Raw genomic sequence first — 22,780 nt, forward strand, 5'->3', positions numbered from 1 at the left:
TTATGCTTTATTTCTACTTCTATATAAGATCCTGTGCCACTGTCATCACTGTAGTATCTAAGCAACTCTTTCATCACATAATTTGAGTTTCATTCTCCTGCATCACAGAATTTTCATTCAGATATTCTTAACCACAGTCCATCTATAGGAATCTTCTGATTTTTCTGCGAGATACAGGACAGGTAAGAATGGTGAACTGGCTGAGAATAACATACATAGTAAGTCTGAATATTGGAGCTTTCATACAAGGTAGATTTACCTGCTTTTAGAATAATTCACTTCATTGTCTGGAATGTGTCTTTTAAGATTTGCATGCAGTTGTGGGGAATGGACGTTAGTGAAAATTATCTTTGATTTTTGCCATTTCATTAATGTAATTTATTATCCCCTTGGCTAGATGCAAGTTTGGAACTCTAAGAATACTTCTATTTACAGGCTGTAACAGGAGCCTGACCAAGAGAAAAGCAAGTTTTGTTGTTCACAGCTAATACACTCAAGTTTTCTTTCTAGGCAAGAGAATCTTCTAGTAATCAAGAACCAGAACTGCCCAGGAGACAAACTGAGAATACAAAAGGATGCCTTCCAAGCAAAGAAGCAGGAAGCAGACAAAAGCTGCTTCCCAGCTGGCTGGTTCACAATGAGCAAAGCCAGACTCACATCAGGTACACTTTTAAGGCCCTGACTGCACTCCTGTAGTCCAGGCAACACTCACATTGGCCAGTGAGATTTTGCCACAGCCAGAACATGCCCTTCATATAACCTTACAGATAAGGTTACAAAGAGGTATTTATACCAACCTGAAAGAAAACTATATTTGTCCTAGTAAAAGTAGAAAGAACAAGTCTTTTTTTGACACATGCAAAGTCTAGTTCAATGACTTTCAACTTGAAGTCTACTGCCCACAACAGATCTGTGTACTACTTTACTGTAAAAATGATGAAAAAACACTATTCTGTATTTCACACAATTATGTTGCAAAAAAACACCCACACTAAAATTGTATGCGCTCCACTAGAAATTTTCAAAGGTTCTACAAATGAAAAAGAGATTGACAACATATCTTAGAGTTTCAAGCAGATTGGATACAACTCTGTGCAAAACTTAGGATATTAACTTTATCTGTTGATTATTTATATTTAACATTGCTAAAAAGGGAGTGCCTTTAAGTGAAATGCAATTCCTCTTCATCCTCCTTTCCCTCAGGTTTTTCACTGAGCTGGAGTTGCTCCAAGATCTTGTCATGGACTGCACAGTAGTGTTCCATCTACAAGGAGATGCTCAACCAAATGTTTATAAGATCCAGCAGCCAACAGGAGACCTCTCCACCAGTTTTCAGGTCCAGGAAATATGTATCACTTTGGCAGAGAGGAACAAAATTTTGCCTGTGTAGACTGTTGGGTTTTGACTCTTCATATAATGATGATCCATAGCTTTTCTGCTTCCCTTCTAGAATATTATAAACCTTTTTCTATGGCTTTATATATATTTTAAAATGGATGGATTTAAACTAATGGGGGAGTAGGATTACATACACACAGAGGAGATCCAGGCTGGTAACACTGAGCACCAGGATTCCCTATTTAATTTCTGTGCAAATGGAAGGACAAACATGGTTTTGCTGATTGCATGTTTGTACAGTAGCCAGTTACAGAGATGTGCCTTTTCTGTCTGAAGGAACAGAACAGAACAGGCACTGAGGTCAGCACAGGAAAGGGACTCAGAAGAGCTGGGGGCTGCAATGGCCTCAGAGACACAGCAATGTCTTGCCTCCATCTTCTCCTCAGAAGTGCCACTGGACACACATCACAGCTTGCCCTCTCACTCATGAGAAGTGTGGAGCTTGGAGCACAGCTGGGTTCTCAGTAGGCTGACACCCTTCATGTGGCATCCTAATGAGGATTGCTCTCTGCTCTTGCATTCTTCACTCGCAGAGTCCTCCCTTGTCACAGCATTATTATTAGCAAATAGGAACAAGATGCCTTCCAGCTCTGAAGTCTTCACAAAACACTGAACAGCACAACAGGCAGGAGTGTGGAACACTCTTCAGTGTTTCAGAGTAGTGATTTAGTAAGAAGGACATGTAGAAATGTCAGTCACTAAAAAAATCAGATTTTCCTCACAGGGATCCCAACGATTTTTGGTGAAGATAACTTTTCTTTTTCTGATATGTTTCTCTTGCTATAAAAGACAAGAGAAACCTTGGGTCTGAACAGCTCTGAAAACAAAAGAAGGGACAAATTACTGAAGACTACTCACTGGAGCAAAAAGATCATTATGCCTGTTTATCCAAAGGTTCCCAAGGAGCACCGTGATCACAGATAAAGGACACATGGAAGTTTTTCATGCATAGATTTAAAATTGACTCATACAGAGTTTCAACACATGGAAAATCCACAAACATTCCTGTGAGGTTTTATGCGACCTTTGGCAGTGTCTCTTCCCTATCTCCTTCCCACCTCCCACACGTTAAAACCCAAAGCACAAAGTGTCACAGTATATATTTTCAAGTGTTCGCTTTGGGGGCAGGTTTGCAGATGGTGTTGTTGAATCTGGCCACTGCTGCTCAGGTGGCAAAGCATCAGAGCCCAGTAAGAGGGTAAGGATGAGACAAAAGCAAACACATTCACCCTTCATCAACTGCATTGATGATTTTTAGCTCTGTTGAAGACTTAAGGGCTCTTTCTCTATAGGAAAGTGCCAGGAAGAAAGGCCAGCTGTAGAGCAAACACTTTTCCACTTCCTACCCCATCCCGTAACTCTGGCATGGAGAAATGTATCTCTGTGGAATAGTGAAAGGAGAGATCTAGGTAATGAGAAAGACAAAATATATAAACTTAAGCTTATTGACATGAGTGAGGCAGAGAGATGTTCAGAATTGCTTAAAAAAAAATAGGAGGTAATAGAGAGGACTCCTTCTTTACCTGACTAAAACTGATCTGTCAATTTGGCTGGTTGAAAGACATCTCCCAAAATCTTTGAGACCCCCTCCTCAGAGACAGTGTTGTACCAGTGGCCAGGGCCCAGGCAGGGAGGCTGCAGGGCTGCTGCTGTGAGGAGGGGCTGAGGCTGCCCATGCTGGACACAGATAGGTCAGGTCAGCTCCAACTGACCCAGCCAAGGCCAGCCCCCACCACTGGCCCAGCTTGTGCTGATTAGGTTAGGTACTCAGACACTTTTGGATGCTGGAAGAAATCCATTTCATTCCTTTAGATTACCTGAAAGAAGAGATTTTTGTCCTTTTTCCTGATACTAATTTTGTAATAATGCCTTTCTTTCCATTTCAGCTCATAGACTAGATAGGCAAATGGCAAAGGAAAATATGGTATCTAGACAGAAAGAGTTAGATTTTCTGGAATGGGTACAGAAATTATTTTGCTTGATAGGTGTGATAAACTTGTCTCAAATTTCCCAATCCCCATTTCAAAAAGACTTTTAATGAAGAACTGGGAAAGGCAGCGTTGTACCATGGACAGAAACATTGCCCCTTTCCAGTTGGAGCAACACAGAAAGTCATGCTTCCAGAGAACAAAGCAATCCTGTAAAATACAAGGGAGCAGCTATACAGAACTACATCCAAACACAAGGAATCCTGTTGCCTCCACTGAAGCTGTCAGAATGATATTTCTCATTTCTTCCTGACTCTGTCGGAAAAGTAAATACAATCTCCTGATCCAGCTAGACTTCTGACTGTCCACAGACAGAAGAACTAGAAGCTCTTCAGCTGATAACTTCTTCTGTATACATAATTAAGAGTTAATAATTTTTTTGAAGTCCAAACAATGTCACTCCTGGGGAAGCAAAGCCCAGAAACTCCTTTGGGCATCTCTGTACAAAGGCAAAGGATACTGATCTGTCACTAAGCAGGACAATCCATTCTTTTTAATCTACTTAATATACCTTAGAGCTTGTCTTCCTCAGATTTCTGCCTGAATAATCATAAATATTTTCTGTGTCAATATATCTCAGTCCTTGTGAAAATTTCTCAATGGGTCCATTGGGTGGTTTCATCTGACCACTTTTCACCAAGTCTATGCAGTCACAGCTTAAACACAAATGAATGAGTTGTCCTATTGGTGACTCACTGACTCAAGTCAAAGGAACAATTTTCATGCTTAAACCTAAAACAGATTAAGTGCTCTGCTTATTCTCAAAAATGAAGCTTCCACTGTACAAAAAGGCATGGAGAGGCTAAATAATAAGAGAAGCAGAGGAGAGGAGGGGGGAAGCTTTGTGCTGGCCATATGGATTTAGAAAATGAATGAACAAATTTTATGCTACTGTACAATGGCAAAAAGGGCCACCACAGTGATACAAGAAATAGTCTGTCTTTCTGAAGATATAAGACAGGATTCCCAGGCCAGTTTTACCTAGTAAATAACACAGAGGGAAGAAACATGGGGAGAGGTATCTCAATGGATTTCTTTCTTTCTAGTCTGCCATAATTTTGAATAAGACCTCAATTTACATTATTTAGGGGGAAAAAATTGATGAGCAAGGCATTTTTCATGCTTTCTCTGATTAGGAAAGATTTCTGTGTGGCTGTTCTTCTGTTTTGAGAAAATCAGCACACTGCTACCTTCATCATGAAGTCAGCAAAATCCCATTAGCATACCAGCTGAGAACAGTACCACTGAACTGTTTTATGATGTATTCTTTTTAGTGTTAAACTTCTATATATCTATTGTGCATAAGGAAATTCCAGATGGCCACTAAGAGAAAATCTCAAAAGTTTGTTTTCCTGTTTCCATATTGAAGTGTAAAAGAGACAACTGCAGAACCAGTGCTGCTGGGGCTACCAGACTCAGTGAGACAAAAAGCAATCTATGCTAACCAACCTTGGTGCAGTAAAAAAACAAGCAGGTAATAGAAAACCCTCTTTATTTTAGCTTGAATTTTTACAAAGAATAAAGAAAAGACTCATTCCTACCACTAGGAACATCTTCATTTCTATTCTGTCATTTCCTCTTTTATGTCTCTTTTACTGGGCTATATTTCATGACTGTCATTATCACAGCACACAAGCTCCAGCCTATATATAGTACCACCGACATGCAGTCCCATGAAGATTGAGTACTACATAAAAAACACAAGGCCATATCTCTACAGCACTGCTAGCATCTCTGTGAGCCTACCAGTTGATGTGTAGACTGTGTGTTTTACAGAGGCAACATAATTTCCATTTTCTTGGTTTCATGCTGGAAAGTGACTGAATGGGTATCACTGCAAAATTCCATAATAGCCAAACCTTTGAGAGGAATGTGGCTTTATGGCCATATAGAAAAGAAAAAACAAAATAGAGGGGGTTTTGTGTTGTTGTTTTTTGGGTTTGTTTTTTTTTTTTTTTTTAATAGAGCTGCAAAGACAAGTTGTATTGTGTCAGATGCACAGAAATGTTCTTATTCTACTCCAACAGCTTCCAGTTGGTCATGACCTTTTGGCTGCTGGGAAAATTTCTCCCATTTCTTCATCTCCTACTTGAACAATTAGGAAGGGCAATATGGTTGTGTCTTGCTGCACATATGTTCATCAGGCACTCTGCCCCATTCTTCTGAAATAACAGTAAACATTACTCTCTAAGATAATTGTTTCCCTCACATAAGCAGGAAATTGAAGCTGCATAATGGAGCAAAGTCATGTGAGTATTACCAACTCACCAGCGAGAAATCAAGGCTTAATTGCATTATGACAGCAGAGGACATTATCTGCCCAGAAGTCTGCACAATTCATAAGGAGAATGTGGTAAATACATGCCATATCAATTTTTTTTGCACAAAGTGTAATTCACTTACTGACCTTGTTTGGAATTAACATCTTCCAAACATATTTAAATATGCCAGAGGTATAAAAGTACAAGACACCTTCACCCAGGAAGGCCCTCAGAAAATGGTATTTCCCCTATATAAGAAACTTTAGTAGGTATATCATCAACTGTATGAAACATCTCTGTATAGATCATAAGTTCATAATCCTTTGAACCACAGAATGTTACTTGGAAATGATTCATTCCCTTAAGATTACTTAAAATACACTTTGCTTGGTCTAATGCCTAGAATTTGATATCTAGCACAAAACCAGTATTTTACAGGGACTTCAATCAAGAGCATATCACTACAGAAAAGATATCTAAAACATTACTGGACTGCTTAACAGGGTAATTAAAGGGTGAAATGCTATCACTTCATTCCACTTCCACCACTGAAACACTGAGATGCTATCACTTCATTCCTCTTCCACCACTGAGAATGTTTCTTTTAAATTATCTTATATGCTCTCCATTACTGTATGGCAGTGTTTCACTTAGATTCACTATCACCTGGCCCACAGCATTCCTCCATAGAGACAATAATTTTTTCCTCCAGTCCCAGGGCATCCACTAGTTAATAGAACTTCTCAAAGGCTGATCCCCTTGAGGGGAAAAGAAAAATCTTTCTTCATTTCCTTCATATTCTGTTTTTGCTTTCTCTCTCTTTATCCTGGCTGTTAATATGATGTTTCTACCAAACACCAGGCAAAACAGACTTCAGACTGCCTGCTAAAGCTATCCCATGCTGCTGTCTAAGATATCAATACAACATCCACTTCTGTCAGACTCTGCACCCTACAGAGACAGATTCTTCGAATCATCATGCATCAGAAAAGGAACTGAAATTAATTCAAGACTTTCCTTGAAGCATAAACACTTAAAAGAAACGAATATATGTTCTGCAAAACAGTTCATTCACTTTAAATATCAAATATCAAAGCATTCAGGCTCCTGGCCTTCAAATGCTCAAATCAGATGGCACAGAGAATACTTTACAGACTTCCAACTCAGTCTGCCTCCAGTCTTGTGACTGACTGAGTGTCTTCAACTCCCACCAAGGTCAGCAGAAATCAAAGGCACTGAAATCCTGAAGGTACTGGAACTGAGGAGTCTGAAGTTAGCTAACAGTGTCCAAGAGTGCATGATACAGGAATATCACTAACAGCCTCCAAAATGAAGCCCCCCAGAGCACAGAGGCTGGTGATGGGTAATATAAAGTTTCTTAAAAGAAACAGGTGAAACCAAGCGTTGACTACCTGGACTGGTGGGTCTTACTGAAGACAAGAGGAGGTAACCTATGACATGTATGAAGCTAAAGAAAATTCATACAAAACATTGAGGGAAGCAAAAAGTGTTTGCTCTCACTATCAGGATTTCAATGGGAACATCCTCATTTTAGCAATTACACATATATTCAAAACAAGTGCTATAATTGTTTTTGCCAAACAGGGTGTACACAGTCCATTGGAATGACATAGCTTGTGGGGGAGGCAAAAATAATATGCTTAGGCCCAGTAAACACTGAAGGTTTTGCCATTTTTCCAGAAACATTTTGCTTACTAATAAACATGGAAAAAGGAGAGTTAAAACCCCCTTGCAGTGGAATAATAAACAGGAAATTGGTTTGAATATTGCACTTATGATACATCTGCCTTCCTTAAATGTGTATTATAGAAATAAATGGATTTCAGAATGTTTCAGAGATGCCATGCAAATCATGTGACACAGAACTTCAAATGACAGAGGGAGACACCACCACTTACTGAAAATTACACAGAACAAGGATCGTTTTCTGCTCCAGAGAATGTCTCATAGATGTAGAGACAGAGGTGTAGATGGCAGTGAACTGACACCTTTATTAAAGGCATTTCTCTTTCTTTAGTGCTATGTGGGTTGCTCTAGCCAAGAAAAAGACAGGAAATCTATGAAAAGACAAAAGGCTGACAAAAATCTGGGTGCTGGGCAACTGTAGTCACACTCACCAGGAAAAAATTTCACCATGTCTTATCTATGGCAATATTAAAATTTGAGGAGTATATCATACTCAAAATGTTGGTGAATAAAAACTCTTTTAATTAGATCTGCAAGTTCTTTCGGTGCTTCTCTGTGCCTCTTCCTTTTGGAAAGCTTTTTCTTTCATTTCTATGTTTCATTCCCCCACCTCTTCTTAGCTGCTGCCAGTGCTGAGGAAATTAACTACTGAGATGCTCTAACAAATTAAATCTTAACTTCAACAAGTCATACAATCTAAACTAAAAGAAAAGTGGCCACACTGCATTAAAATAAATTCCCTAAATGAAATTCACCCTAAAGAAATGTAAGTTAACAGTCTGCAAGAGGGGTGGTGAAGAGACACGACCCACAAAGAACTGAATAATTTGCAATACCAAAACAGCAGTTCTGAGAGAAATCTAGAGGTAAGAGGGCACAAAACAATTAGATCATAAAGACCCTAAGGCAAAACTGAGGAAAGTATGACAAGACACCATTTACATATGCTTTAATTATGCTTTAATGCCTCTGTAAATCTGGATTAAAGAAACAATGGATCTGAGCCCCAGCATTACTGCAAAAAATATGAGAAAGTTGAGTCAGTTCAGAAATCAAGAAATATAAAGGGCTAGATAGATGAATCCAGGAAATAAGGACTGTGAAGGAGACTAATAGTTCACAGTATTACTGGAAGAACCAAGAAGCTGCTTTTCAGCCTTTCAAAAGACAAACATAGAATCATAGAATGGTTTGGGTTGGAAGTGACCTTAAAGATCTTCTAGTTCCAGCCCCTCTGCCATGGGCAGGTACATCTTCCACACAGACCATGTTGCTCAAAGCCTGATTCAGCCTGACTTTGAACACTTGCAGGAATAAAATATCCACTTCTCTGGCTAACAAGTTCCAGTGCCTCACCACTCTCATAGTCAAAAATTTCTTTCTAATACCTTATATAAATCTGCCCCTTTGTCCTACCACTACATGCCCTTGTAAAAAGTTCCTCTCCAGCTTTCTTTTAGGCCCCTCTTAAGTACTGGAAACTTTTATTAGGTCTCTCCAAAAGCCTTCTCTTCTCCATGCTCAACAACCCCAGCTCACTCAGCCTGTTTTTCATAGGAGAGATGCTCCAGCCCTCTGATCATCTTTATGGTCCTCCCCTGGACTTGCTCCAGCAGGTCCACATCCTTCTGATGTTGGGGTCCCAGAGATGGATGCAGCACTCTGGGTGGGGTCTCACAAGAGCAGAGCAGAGGGGCAGAATCACCTCCCTCAGTCTGCTGGTCACACTCCCTTTGACTCAGCCCAGGACATGGCTGGCTTTCCCACCACCCCCAAAGTCTTCTCCTCAGGGCTGCTCTTAATTCATTCTCCACCCAGTCTGTGTTTGTGCTCAGGATTGCCCTGACCCAGGGGCAGGACCTTGCACTTGGCTCTGTTGAACGTCATGATGTTCACTCAGACCCACCTCTCAAGCCTGTCCAGGTCCCTCTGGATAACATCCCTTCCCTCCAGAGTGCTGAGTGCTCCTTGTACCTTCCTACGGGTGCACTCAGTCCCACTGTCCATGTTGCTGAGAAAGGTGTTGAACAGCACTGATCCCAAGACTGAGTCCTGAGGAACGCCACTAATCACTGGTGTCCGCCTGGGCATTGAGCTGTTGACAGGAAATCTTTGAGAATGACTATCCAACAAATTCCTTATCCACTGAGTGATCCATCCATCAAATCCAATTTAGAGACAAGGATGTCATGTGGGACAGTGTCACAAGTCCAAGTAGATGACATCAGTTACTCTTTCCTTATTTACCACAGATGTAACCCCATCACATAAAGCCACCAAATTTGTCAGGTGCAATTTTCCTTTAGTGAATGCCACTAATCATCTCTTTATTTTCCATGTGCCCTAGCATAGGTCCCAGAGGGATCTGCTCCATGATCTTGCTGAGCATTGAGGTGAGACTGACAAGGCTGTAGATCCCCAGATCTCTCTTATTTAAAATGGGGATTATTTTTCCACTTTTCCAAACAATGGGAACTTTACTGGACTCACAGCTTCTCAAATATGATGGACAGTGGCTTAGCCAGTTCCTCCACCCTCAGAACACACAGATGCATCTCATCTGGTCCTATGGACTTGTGCACCTTCAGGTCTCAGACCTGATCTACTCCCATTATCCCTGACTTTGCCTTCTCTGACATGGGTTGTACAACTGGAGCACTTGTTTGTAAAGACCAAGGCAAAAGGGTTGAGTACCACAGCTTCTTCCATGTCCTGCATAACCAGGTCTCCTTCTGGAGAGGACCCACATTTTTTCTAGTCTTTCTTTTACCACCAAAGAGCCTATAGAAGCTTTTCTTGTTCTCCTTGATATCTCTGGACAGATTTAATTCTACCAGGGTTTTAGCTTTCCTAACCTGAACCCTGGACAACTTCTCTGTATTCTTTCCAAGCTACCTGTCCTTGCTTCCACCTTCTGTAGGCTTCCTGGTCAACCCACAAAATTATTAACTCTGAGATAAAACTGAGACAAAATTTAGGGGAATTCCCTTAAAACAAAGCACATTTGAGACATGTGGTCACAATAGGACAAAAGAAACAGATTTTTATTATCTAAAAGATGCACGCATTGGAGAAATTAGGCTTTTAAGAGTATGGGCATACATATACTGCATCAGCATATGGAACACATAAGCAGAATTGAAATTATGAAGTGAAGAATAAAAAATATTAAAGAATGTATAAGTAAAATATATCTGTGGCACCATTTTCTCTTTGTCCTTTGAACCATGTGTTTGGCTGCATAGCACCATATTGAGTGGGGGGAAGTGTCTCCTGTATTTTGGGTCTCTCTTTGTTCTGGGGAGTCCACAAGATTTAGCCGGTTTTGTGTCTGTTGGTTGTTTGGTGTTATTTCCTGACTATTGCTGTTCTGATTGTTAGCAAACTGTTACTTTTTCATTTACATCTACTCATAATCATTCCTTATTGGTGGAAAGGGATTGGCTGAAACTATAAAGGGAGGCAACTCATTCCACAGTGTTGTCCTTTAAATTGTCCCAAAGCAAGACAATCTCTCAAACCCATAATGTCCTAAGATGTGAAATACGATGGAATCAAGCAGGTTCAATCAATGGAAATATGAAAAACTGACCGAATAAAATATAAAGGCATATGCTAGAAAACATCAGATAGACGGGGACAAAAACTTGCCTCTCTTTCTTTTTTTCCATGCTCTTAGGAGAAGCTGAATTTGTTTAGGAAAAAAAATAGCATTTCTGATTCAAGACTGCTTCCTAAGTAATATAATTACCACCTCACAGCAGTTTCTATCATCATGCCAAATGCAGAATTGTCTCCTTAGGGCTCATCTCGTTTTTCCTCTCTCCCTTTCTACTTCAGAATGATACCTCTCCTCTCTATTGCACGATTTATAAATTGTGTCAATGTGGAATACAGAACAGGCTACTGCAGGAAAGCAATTTTTTGGCAATATTGTATGTGGGAAGACATCTGTGAGAAGCATCAGAAGATCTTTCATCTTCTGAACATCTCACAGATGTTCACAAATAGCGAAAATTGTTACTTAGGGGAAGGCAGCTCGTGTGCCAATAAACATAGGGAACTGGTTTAAAATAGGAGCTTGCAGGCTGTGAAATTAATAAAACAACAGATCTGACCTAAAATCCTAATGACAATCAGCCTGATTGTTTTTGTTAATTATAGTTATTGGCAATTGAAATCAATGAGAGGTGAATGAGGGCAAGCAAATTACAACTGCTAAATTGCTTCTGTTAGCACTTTTTTTTTTCTTTTTTCCAAAACCAAATGACAATATGTTTTATTCATCTGCTTTGTTACTTACCACATGTAACTGCATTCTCCAAATCCTACTTCTTTGAACATAGTGGCATTCAGACCTGAACACAAAGTCTGAAGTTACATATGTAATACAATGACAGGGGTTGAAATGCCCAATTAACAGTAAATTCACTCCTTGAAATCTTTCCCACTTACAGTAAAATTATGAAATTTGCCAACATTCTTGCTTTCACTAACTAGACCAGAAAAACAAGACATTTCTGAAACTTACTGTAACATCTAGTGTGAAGAGCATTCATGTTTAAACCTTGAGATGATTATTTAAAAGAAAAAAATGTATTTTTCTTATAAATGAGTCCATGGTGTTAAATTATCCTTCTTAATGCTCTCAGAAGTGTAGTGTCTAGGTTCTATGCAAATTATAGGTCTTCTCTGAAAAGACTTGAGAAAAGTTTTCATTAGACAATATTCAATTAGCTAGTTTCCTTGTTCTTTCTGGCTAACATATGCCTTCCCACTTGATTTTTCCTTCATCACTCTTCAAGGTCAGGTTTACACAGCCAGCACAAAGATGAGTCAACTAGGTACAGTATTTTAATTAGGGACTAGAGTTTTAATCACTGTGATTGGGTTCCTTCCACTTTTAATGGTGTTTTGAGGTTCCAAAATATGCAAAAGCAAAAGGTTCTCATCTCCATATGGGGTTCAAATCTGAATTATATATTTATTCCTAATAGCATGCAGTTTGTCTGTTTGTAATCATACTGAGATACAGTAACTGTTCCACAGAGAAACTGCCTTAGTGAATCTCCTTTGGAAATTATTAATTAAATAAGCAGTAGGTCTTTTCAATCCTTCCAAATGCAAACAGAAAACCACTATGACTGTTTTTACAAGTCTACACTGCCAGTCCCGCCTACTCAGAAAATTTTTTTCTGATAACAAATACTTACCACTGTAAAGTTTGCTTTCACTGTTTCTCAGTTTTTTATATTCAAGATTTATGTTTACAGAACATTATTTCTGTGCAGCAATGCAAGTTTATATATCACTTCTTGCTACTAAATCTCTGAGTAGCATTTACAGTTTTCACATACTATCCCAAAGTTTGAATTTCTCAGGTTAAAATGAATGGAACCATTTCTCTTTCAGTAAGTGATACACAAATATAAAACCTTTATCCTTCCATTGTAAAGGATTTACTCTGCAGCAGCAGGGTGCATTCTCTACTCTTTTCCTCAACATTATAAATGAGCCATCAAAATCTTAATCTTCTGTTATCTCTGTCTCTATGGTTTTGACATTTACTTCAGCATATAAGCTGTGCTGGTCAGACCGGTTTTGTGGTGTACACACAACAATCCTTAAACAATAACCCTCCAGCTGAATGATAAAATATCCAGCCTTAGCCAAAACATAAGGAAAAATGTAAAATCCTATGAAAGCAGAGGCAACCTTTAAAAAGGTTAATATATCCTCTAATTCTATCTTTAATTAGCTAAAAAATAACAACTTGTCCTCACCATGGACATTCTATCATGCTTCCCTTAGCTTCTTTTAAATTGATGGGGCAGACTTTCAATTGTCTTGTCTGGTGACAACTACCACAGCATAGCAGAAATCTGGAGGAGAACTTAAGGATCTGTCTACAGTCTAAATACAGTCCTGCTTAAAAATACTTGTTTTCAGCTTGGTACAATGGGGGGTGCTCTTGTTTCCTTGTGCACAATGAACAAACACACAAAAACAAATGGGAGAGAGGACTAGGACAGCTTCAGATTACATAAATTCTCAGCACAACAGACTTCTTAGAATTCACATCAGATTACAGTATGCCCCAAACATCTACCCTGAAAGCAGGCATTACAGTAATTCAGTTTTGAGGTCACAAACTGATTGTAGCCACAGCAGGGTGTCATCATATCAGAAAGGAGAAGATGTCATTTCCCATCCAGAAACAAAAAAAAATACAAAAAAAAAACCAGCAAAACCAAACCAAACCAAACCAAAAAATCCAAACAAAACAAAACAAAACAAAAAACCCTTTAGAAACAAGAAGAGACAAAAACCATCAGGTATTACTAATAGGAAGTTGAGGTACTTTGCTAATCAAGGAAAGCAAACTTCTAATAATAGTGGAAGATACCAACCATGATATCCTTTCAGCATGCTCCTGGCTGCAGGAGAGCCACAATGTGCAGCATGGCTCTTTTTTTCAGAGATTCAGAATGATGAACTGACTGTAGCTCTAAATAAAAAAGATACTTCATTTTCTAAGTAGCATTACTCCAAATAAACATTTAAACACACCTAAACATCAAAAGCAGATTGATTCTAAATTAGCAAGTTAATCAGGAAACCCCAATCCTGATTTTTGATGTAATGAAATTTATTTTAAAAGCCACTAAAAGAAACTTGGAGGAAAATCGGATCATTGAAGATAACATAATACTTTTTATATGAATTACATGAACTTCCAATACCAATATCACAATATTGGCATAAAGTCCTGAGTTGCTTTCTGCACTTGCATTTCATCCATCCATTTTAATTGGACCAAAATGTTAAGAAAGCTTCCGGTAAGAAGCTACAGATCTTTCTACTTATATAAGATGTCTGGTTCCAGTTGCATCAGGTTCAGATAAAAATATAGTGTTAGCCCTACGCAAAAAGAATTATGTATATAAGCTTCCATTAGCATTAATAGGAGTTATATATGTAAATCCCACACATGCTGTGATAAGAATGTGCTAAGAAACTGCATTTACATTCCTGTCAGGGGGCTGCAATTAGTACCAGCACAGCAAAGGCAGCTTGTATTCCTCTCGACATTTGGAAGCCTTGTAAAACCTGTGTAGAACAGAAATCTTTGCCATTACACCCTGCTTTAATTACAAGCCACATCACAGCATACGTGCAAAATATTTTGATAAACTCTTTAAAAGCCCACAGAAATCCTACTAAAAATGTCCACTGAGAGCACTCAAAGTTATGGCTGTGAACCTGGTGGGAACTCACTTACTCCTGAGCTGGGCTTTTTTTTTACCAAGTATTGTGGCTTTAGGACTTAGGGAGTCCTGAAGGTCAATGTGCAGAAGGGAGAGGGAGCAGCCTGACTCTAGCCCCAAAGTGGTAAGACAAGTGAGAGTGAAGGGGATGTGAGTTTCCCAGGATGGAAACCTTTCCATGGGCAGTTGGCTTAGCACTTGAGAGCATATCATCTCTGAACCTGTGCAATTTGTTGCTTAATAGTGATAGTGATAATGATTACTGACAGCCAGCTCTCAGTAGCCCCTGTTTTGGCTATGAGACTGAAGAGTAGATCCAGAGCTTTCCCTGTCTCCCCAGCCCCTCCCTTCAGGAGTGCCCTGTGATGGTTTAATAATACACCCTGACACCTTCCCACTGCCAGCAGATGACACCAGGGAGACATTGCTGCATGGCTCAGGAAGCCTGCAAGTTGCAGCTCAACAGGAGAGAGCACCCACTCTCCCTGCAGCTCAGGGTGTGACCCCTGACTCCAGAGAGGCGAGTTCTCCTCAGTGGGAGTGGGATCGCTGCGTCTGCAGGAGTATCCATGGGGCAGAAGGGCAGGCAGGTCTGTGCCTCTGTGCCTGCATGCCCGTGTGGGCTGGCAGGTCCAGGGACCATGAAGTCCTAGGTCCATGCTGGCAGCCAGAGTGAGAGCTGTTTGTGGTCCCTTGGTCTGTGTCCCTCGTGTTGGAGCACAAGTTCCATGGAGTCAAATGGGGGGCGAACTGAGAGGCACCAAAAGAACCTCACAGCCGGCTATAGATGGTGCAGGATAATAACATTTTGGTTACACTGAGGAATCTCAGTTCTTCTCCAAAGTCCAGAAAAGGCAGATTTAGATTCAAGCTTGTGTAGCTGACTCCAGTTTCTTAAAATACTACTCTAGGATTTCCACAGTGCCTTTCAAGCCCCCATCTACCAGAGCCCTGTGCAGACCCAAGAAGTTCACCCACGCTCAGGAAACTGGCTCTTGCATATCAGACAACAGGATGGGCAACTGGGCACATCAGACAACAGGATGCAGGGTCAGAAGGAGAGAATACAAGAGCCTACTTTCAATAAACTTCCCTGCTACCCAAAACCAGTTTTTCTAAGTGATATTCCCACATTTCACATAGAATCCATGTTGATAGGCTGTACTTTGGTGTTCAGAAAGCCTTTGCAGATGTGCCCAGGCTATCTGGGCTAGAACTTCCTCCTCAGTGATTATGCCTTCCTCCAGCAGTTGCATTTCCCCAGGATACAGAAACACAGCCACCAGCCAATGTGGGATTACTTGTGAGTGCAGAACTGGGCCTGGGCTCTGAAATTTGCTTTCACGTGAGTTGAAAATGAATAGAGCTTTCCCTGCCTTTGAGTCTACTCATGTATTTTATCCGTTTGATTTAGCCTTTCCTTAAAAATTTGTTGCCAGTACACCTACTTTCACTTATACAACAGAAAATATGGAAGGGAATTCCTTGACCTGATCAAGCTACTTACCTAAAAGCAAGAAAAGGTTGTTACTTTTATAAAATAATTGGAAGGCTCTCAGATATTGACGGCAGAGGAAGCTGAATAAGTGGGAAAATACTATTTGATGGATAATGAATCATCATTTATTCAGTAAAGTTCATTCATGAAGCTGTCAAAGATGATGCTGTCAAAATAATAATTGTATCCTTTATAATAGCTCCTATTTCAATATCTTCAGGATTCAAAGTCACCTAGAAATAGGGAAAAAAGTTAGTATTGAACAAAACCAGTGTGTCTGAGAATGGAAAAAGAGTGTTTAAATAGATTAAATCCAAGTATGTCTTATGGTTTTACCTTCATCAGGAGAATGTCATCAAGCCATTTTCTACATGCTTTCCTGTCTATGTGCAGGTATGTGTTAAATAAAACTATATTTACACACATATACATATCTATTCTGTGATGGCATGCAGGAGACAGTTACCATGAAGAAAAGATGAATAATTTCCAGGAACACCAGGGTTAAATACAACTTTAGAAGAAACAGGATTTTACCATTTATACAGAATAAGTAGAAACTCAGCTTTTTAGGCTAGGACCTAGCCAATGGCTTGTGGATGGCTTTCTGTACCTTTTTTTCCAATATTAACTGTTAGTAGCAATGTCTTTCCTGTTCCTGTCTTGTACTTCACATACTTCATACTTGGTGTTAGTCTTGGTCTCTTTCTACAGTCTGCCTTCTGCCCAGGTTCTGCCTTCTTTTTTTCTGACACTTCTTACCTTTCTGCTTTTATAAAAAAGGGGATAAAATTACTAATGGCAATGGGCAGCTCTGCCCACTTGGCTTGTGCTGTTAAGTGGCCCCTTGGAACAGGACTGAGCTCCCAAGTGGGCAGAGCTGTTCCACCTACTCGTGCTGCTCTCACAGCTGGTTGTTCCACAGGCTGCCCAGAGAGAAGACTGGCAAACAAACAGCTTGGAAAGAGCTTGCAGCTGCTTGTTCTTCTCCCCAGCCTCAGGACAGCCCTAAAGTGTTTCTGCAGTGGGAGTGCAGATTTGAAAGCTTTCTTCCAGGCTGCTCCTTTTCTCTCCTTGTTTGGCACCATGTCCCACACAATCATTTTTCTCAGCCATTTACAGGAAGAACAGTCTGCCTGGACTTGTAGCCAGTATCCCTCTCCTTCCCAGAGTTAGGAGAGGGGGGCAGAGTCACATACTTCTTAAAATTACCCATATGTGAAGCTGGGGATGAGAGATGCAGCTAGGAGCAGCAGATGGAGCTTCTTCAGTGTTACAAACATCTGGAATATGATTAACTGTCAACTCTGCCTTCAGGCCATATGGGATGTGGACTTTCAATTTAGCCACATGATGCAAAATAGTTTCTTGCTGAATTTATTTGTCCAGATCCTAATTAATAGACCAAGTAACACCATTACCATAACACCAACAGATTTGTACTTTAGCCCAAGCTCAATGCCTGCAGATTTGTACTTGAGCTTGAACTCATTGTCAGTAAGAACATGGGAATATTAGGTGCTCAATAGTTTTCTGACTTAATAGCTGTAGTTGTGAAAGGTTGAGTGCAGCCAAATGACACAGACAACATTTGGAGTGAGCCAGAGCAGCCCTGTCTCTTTTATTTACACCAGTAGCCGAGGTAGTAAAAGAGGTAAGAAAGATGTTTGATATTTTCAGAAAACAATAGTTCCAAGCACTGCTGTTTTCTATGTCAGGACTCTGTTGGTCAATAGAATTTTTTATTCTCTGTGCATGGACCAATAAATAATTCTGTAAGTAATTTTTCACTGAAAGCTCCTGGAGTAGGAACTCCTGCCAGAAGGTCAGCACATCTGTAGTGGCCAAGGGGAAGTGGGCACTAGTTCTGAAAAATACCTCCTCTTGTTTTGTTCCTATGCAAAGATAATGGCATGCTCCTTCCACTGGGTAAGAATTGTTGCCATAGTAATGTTTCAAGCACTCCTTTGGATCAATAGAAGAACAGAAGGGTTTTCAGGTATTTCTGTTGCTTGTAAGCCTGCAGTCATACCCCAATATAGTTGTATTCACTTCTATAAAACAAGTTTGTTCAAAGATCTTTCAGCAGTGTAAAATTAAGCAAAAAAAAAAAAAAAAACACCATATACATGGCATACAAAGATCTTGGGTCAGAATCAGACCTCTGGCAAGCAAGTGCTGTTCTGTCTAGAGAGCAGATCCATATTTGCTTAATCAAAGCCCTGAATTTGGCCCTAGTGGTCCTATCAACACCTCAACAAATGCAAGAACAAACTGAAGCTGCAGAATTGGTTGCATTTTTTCCTCAGGGTCCAGATGTAGCTCTGTTCACAAATCACTGGGATTTTCAGTTGATTTAAAGTTCACTTGCTGTTTCATGGACACTAGGTACCTGACATATTGCTCCAATATAGGCTCAAGCTTATTAAATGGTATTAATTCTACAAGGAAATGATGCATGTGCTTTATATAAATTCTTACAGACTGGATCTACAAAAGCATGGATTTCGTCACTTTATTGCTCCTTTCAGCAACTACCTTTGACATGCAGATATTAGAATCTGCCCATCTACTCTACACATCAAAAGACTGTGTACTTGTTAAATACAGGCCCCCACACTTCTCCTATATAACCTAACAGTTAACCTAACACACCTCAGCAGCTACTTTAGCTATTTCCTGGGAACAGTCCCATTCCCAGTATATAAATTGCAACAGCCATGCTGTTTTAAGGCAATATGAGCTGCTCATGCTAGCTGACCTCAGTACTGGGGAATAACTACAAGCATGATCAGTGTAGGAAGACAGGCTTTGGTTGAAGATGAAGAACTGACATATATTAAAGTTTTTGTGAATTTAATATGAAAAGCTAAGGACAAAGTTTTCTGAGGTAGAAAGTTCTGCTTGCCATAATAGTATAGAAGCAATAAGGAGAAGAAGATTTGCCAGCCTCCTTTTAGGAAAAATATCTCAAACACAGATTTCTCCATGGGATAGTGAATATTTTACTGCCATATTTCACATCAAAACCTTACTATTCACAAGTATATTATGCATTTTTTTATCCATAAATTCCTTTACAAAGAGTCATATTTACCTACAAATGATGCACAAGGCTCCTTCAGGTATTACAGTTATCCACTTCTAATTGGAATGGAACATGCCATCTTCTGCAATTATGTGGTACAATTTTTAAATAGTGACTAATATTTCATTGCCTGCTGAAAACATCTCCAAATCATAAATATTGGAGGCTTCTGAGGGAACAGTGGTAATCAGCGCCATAGACACAACTCAGAGAGATTCATGAGCGTTCCCCCTCAACTCCTAGGCTGGTGTCTGCATGTATATATCATCACTGAGAAGAAAAATAATGGGCAGTACTTCTTCTTATGGTGGTATCTGACATTTCTCATTTCATATCTATTTATTCTCCCTATTCCTTGCTTCCACCAAAACTGGAGAAATTTTCCTTTGTCTCCTACAACTCCTTCCTTGCTGACAGTGAGGCTTCCTGCCCTACATCTACACATTTGGCCTTCTAGAAAGGAAAACAAGAGGAGAAAGGAGTAGGAGAGGAGGACAAGAAATGTGTCCGGGCTTTATTGTGAGATGGAGTCAGGATGCATCTAGGCTGCTGGACACTGAAAAACTATTGCTTGTAAGCAATTCTTGACCTTATGAAGGGAAAGATGGGAGGAATTTAACTGAGATTTTTAACCATGGAAAGCAGTATGCTGCAAATATATTATTTTCCCCATGATATTTAGGAGGTGCACATCCTCCTGACAACCAGTCTTTTCAACATCAGTACTTGTTAAATATTTCAGAACAGAAATATCAGGACTTTCTGATATAGTCACATCCATTTTCTTGTTACTCTGAACAGACCTTAGTGAGAAAGGTTAAAAGTACAGTGAGAGGAGAGAGAGGCTGAGAACTGTGACAATCCCTGCTAAAACGGTACAAACCAGAGGTCACATTTTGCTCCCACTGTCACAGTCCTTTTTGGTCAGAGTGGTTGTTCAGGTGTAAATAAGGACTGAATACAAGTTGAATTAGTTAAAAGCTTACTCATGTGAAAGAAAATAGAAGCTTTCTTAATAATATCATGGCAACCAAGACCCAAGCCCTGAGCATCAACAGTGATGAGAAGGTGTGGTTTTATCAGTTGCTGGCTTGCACTCAGTGCCAGCGAAAATAAAGTCTGCATCATGAAAGTGATCCCAGGTCATACAAGTAAATGGGTAAATTCATGGGTTGGCATTTCAGAACCAAAATTGTAGACTTAAAATGCAGCAACTGCCAGCACATGCATCACCTGGTCATCCAGGCCTTTTTCTTAAAAGTCTAGCTGATACCCTAGAGCAGTTCCAGAAGCTAGTTGCTGTAGTGAGGCCTTACTTTCTGTCTCAGTTGCTGTTTGTTCCCTAAGGGAATGCCCCTAGGCTACCCCTGGCACTTCAGCCTTTCTGTTTACCCACTTGCTCATCCAGAATCCACCGGCCTCCACATGGTGTTCCTTGGCATCCTCGCTAGCACAGAGCTTGCAGCAGCTCTAGCTTTGCTTGTCTCTGCACACAGTCTCTGAGAAAAATGCCTGCATGGTATAAGCCAACACACGAATGCCCTGCCACCTGGCCAGAGGCTGCCTGCAAGGCACTGCTAGAGAGATGCCAGAGCTTCCACACTGTCCTACTGCCTTTTCCCATCAGGCAGCTCATCGCATGGAGGAATCACGCTGGTTTGTCTGCTCTCATCTGCTGTCCCCTGCAGTTTGGCAGAAGCATCCTCTGAAGAGACCTAGCAAGAGGTAATGCTTATTAACTCCTCCTCAGCTGTCCTTGGGTCTGGATGCATGGAGATACCATGGCAATGAGAGCAGTAAGAGTGTCTAGACAGACAGTAGTCCCACAGCTAGGAGAGAAATTTTGCCACCAGATATTTCATCGAATTAACGGTTCTGTGTTCAGAACAAAAAAATGTGGGAATATGCAACCCATGTTTATGGTGAACCTAATGAATGCTTGGTGTGATAATTTTCATAGGATATCACAGAGCCTCTGGCAAATACACAATTAATACAATTCTTTAAACATTAAAATTACCTCTAATATTTGACAAGCTGTGTTATCAAAAGGGCTTCTGCAGTAGTATAGGGTTTTCTTAGTAGTGATGGGTAGCCAAACCAATCTTCCAGATCAATGTTCTTAAAAGATGGAATTAAATAATCTTACAAGACTGCCTCTCACACAGCCTATACTTAAAAGTCACCGCAACTGTTTCTGATAAGGACTTCAAAGTACAAGATCCATTTCTGTTATAGACGTTGATCAGTTGTGCACCATTGCCTTCTGTGCATTTGCCTTGATAAAAATAAGTCTTGAATTGACTCAGGTGCAGAAATTAGGAGTTGCCTTGAATATGTTTGTTTGCTCATTCTCCAGCATAAATTATGTTTGAACAATAAGGGCATGGCTCTCTGAAGGGCTGAGCACCTGCAGCTCACATTCCACTCAGCTGGAGCTGTAAATGCCAAGCAGCTCTGAAAAGCCAGGGTTGCAACTGTTCCTTTGGATAAGATTTATCCAAACAGTATTGATCCACAACTAAATCTCTGTGTAGGGCTGGCTTTCCTTTTCTAACTTGCCATCTTTACTTAGAGGCCTAGATGCTGTGTAAGGCATTTGGAATAATTTTGTTTAATTAAGGCTGCAGTGAAAGGAAAGAAAGGCAAAGATGTGCCTTGTTCTGCAGTACAATAAAAAATAAGTAAATACAATTCCAGTTAATTATCCATCACTCAATGCAGAGACTTCTACTTAATCTAATCACTGGTTAATTAGATTGTCTGTTTTGTTTGATCAAATCTACTGTAACAAAATCATCTGCATTTGCATTGTCCTTTATTTTGATGATTTTCTATTATTGAAAAGGTCATTGTCAGGTCAACATAGGCCTGTATTTGTTTTTTAATGCAACAGAATTTCACATTACATAAATACCTCTTTGCAGAACCCAATTTGAGGTACAGACTTTTAGAGCAATGCAAGAATTGATGATCTAAAACCTAGTATTTCCAAATTAATTACATGCCTCTCTGGTTTACAAGCAACATCTCTGACAACCTGCGCTACATTCAGTGGGATATTTCTCAGAATCAGCAAGGTAGTTCAATGGGGAGTGAGGAACCTAAATGGAAAATGCATATAAGAAAGGGTTTAGGTTCAGTATTTCTAATTTAGAGCCAGCTCCATTTCCACATGGTGATCTCAAGGCAGGCCATGGCAATGCCACTATGCCTGCAGCTGAGCTGCTAAGCTGGTGGATGGTAATATGTTAAGAGGTGGTGATTTGGTTTCTTGTCTGACTCTCTAGAGAGTAAAAGTCCTATTTTGGCTTTCATTGAGATTAGAGATGTTTTACCTTCCCATGAGTTAACAGGTATGCTTACCTGGTGTAGCTCTCTATCCCAGCTGCCAAAAGTGAAGTGGTGCACTAGTTAAAGCAGCCTAAAAAGCAAGCTATTCCTGGGTAGTTTGGAATGGAAAATATTATGGGCTACTGTTGAAGGGATTATGATGTCTTGGTCCCATATTGACATTATCTTAGTGTGCAGAGGACACCCTCAAGCTACTCAAGCTGGGATAACTGATAAGC

This window comes from Agelaius tricolor, unplaced genomic scaffold, assembly GCF_023055355.1.
Source record: "Agelaius tricolor isolate 1412-34295 unplaced genomic scaffold, bAgeTri1.0.p SCAF_1, whole genome shotgun sequence".
Classification (NCBI taxonomy): Eukaryota; Metazoa; Chordata; class Aves; order Passeriformes; family Icteridae; genus Agelaius; species Agelaius tricolor.